Source organism: Chrysochloris asiatica, unplaced genomic scaffold, assembly GCF_000296735.1.
Source record: "Chrysochloris asiatica unplaced genomic scaffold, ChrAsi1.0 scaffold00194, whole genome shotgun sequence".
Lineage (NCBI taxonomy): Eukaryota > Metazoa > Chordata > Mammalia > Afrosoricida > Chrysochloridae > Chrysochloris > Chrysochloris asiatica.
Window position 1 is genome coordinate 5268542 of NW_006408712.1, and position 2161 is coordinate 5270702.

Genomic DNA, 2161 nt, shown 5'->3' on the forward strand with positions numbered 1-2161 from the left:
TATAGGAGCAGAAAGCCTCATCTTTCTCCCATGGAACAGCTGGTAGTTTCGAATTGCTGACCTTGAGGTTCATAGCCTTACTAAAATGTAATTTTCTCTCTCTTAATTCTTCATATAGAGAGCAACTGAAATGGATATTATTATTATTTTTTTTATTTAAAGAATTTCCAATGTGCAACATAGGTATGAACTGGCATTCTTGTACCTAATGCAATAAAAAGAACGGATGAATAAGGATAAAAGTAGCATTAAAGATTTAGAAAAGAGGCATTAGCAGTACTGATAATGAAAACAAACAAAAACATTGATAATCTATTTTTTAAAATGGCAAAAGCTTACAGACTACAACTAGAAAATGAAAATAGCTGCAGACAGAAGAAATGAAAGACTTCTAAATCATGATTTTACTCAGCTCTATGCAAATAAAACATTAAAAATTAATCAAATGAGTGATTTTCTAGTAAAATATTAATTGCCAGTGTTAATCTTCAAAAGAAATAAGACAATTGAAACATACATTCTGGAGTGACACTGTAAGATAAGCACTGGACTGCTAACCTCAAGGTCAGTAATTCAAACCCACCAGCTGCTCCTTGGAAACCCTATACGGGGCCACTATGAGTTGAAAATGACTGCACAGCACTTAACAACAATATCCATTGAGAGAGATAAGGGAAGTTGTTGCCTTCCCTATCTAACATAAATAAATGATACTTTGTTGTTGTTGTTAAGTGCCGTCGAGTCGGTTCCAACCCATAGTGACCCTGTATAGGGTTTTTCGAGGAGAAGCTGGTGAGCTTGAACTGCCAAACTTGTAGTTACAAATGGCTTTGCAGTCTGGTGCATTAACCTGCAGCGCCACACCAGGCACAGATAATTTTACAGTACATTCTATCCACAGTCCTGGTGTGGCGCTGTGGGATAATGTACTGGACTGCAAGGTCAGTGTGAACTGCAAGATCAGCCATTCAGATTCACCATCTGCTCCTAGGAAACCTTACACACGGTCACCAATAATAGATGACACCAACTAATCGAGAGTGGAGAAAAGCTTCCAGACTCTCATGATAAAGCCAACCTATAACAAAGGTTGATCCCCAAACCCAACAAAGGTAACACAAAAAATAAACCACTGACAACAGTAAAAACCAGTGCTGTCAAATAGAATCCAACTCATGGCGACCCCATATATTTCCATGCAGAACTACACGCTATAGGATTTCCAATGACTATGATCTTTTGGAGGTAGATTGCCAGGTCTTTCTTCTGAGGTGCTTCTGGATAGAAGTGAACTGTCAACTTTTGTGTTACCAATAACACTTGTATGAATATTGATGTAAACAATTCCAAGAATTCTCTGAGTTCAGAGGTAGTTTGAGACAACATGACTAAAATGTCTGGATTGTTGGTAAATAGGGGACCCCTTATAATGCATCCTGAAGAAAATTGTAAAGAAAATTAAAATCAGCCCACATGTCAAGTAGATCGCTCCTTCTGTGATACAGCCAAAATGAACAAATCAGCTGTGGGAATCTAGCACTGTGCTTCCTGCATGAAGACACTAGCTGGACCTACACCATCTCTGCAGCCACAGTAAAGTCTGCAATCAGCTGTCTAAAAGAATCGAGAGGCCATTTGAAACATCTCTATCCTGTAGTAGTAAATGGGTTAATTTATGGAAAAAACAAAGATTGCAAAAAATATATTAGCAAACAACTTCAATAGCACATCAATAGAAAAGCATACCACTGTAAAGTAAGATTCATGTAAGTAACGCAAAGATAATTCCATTTAAAAAAACAGATATGTATCATTCACCTTATCTGTGATTTTGTGTGTGTGTGTGTTTTTTCTTTATTCTTTCTCCATAGGGGATGGGGTAGGAATAAAGAGTAAGGGTTAGGGTCAGCACTGTGGCTAGTTGTAGCCACTCCCTGGAAACCCTATATAGAGTCGCTATCAGTCAGAACTGACTTGATGACTTGACATGATGGCACTTACCATCAACAACAGGCTAGGTCTAGGACTTTGTTTATTAGTAGGATAATGGTTAGGACTAGGGTTAGTGTTGGGGTAAGAGTCAGGCTTGGGCTAGGAGTAAGGCTTAGTTCAGTTTTTAGAGTTAGAGTTAGGTTTATTTTTATTTATTTAAGTTTTTCTT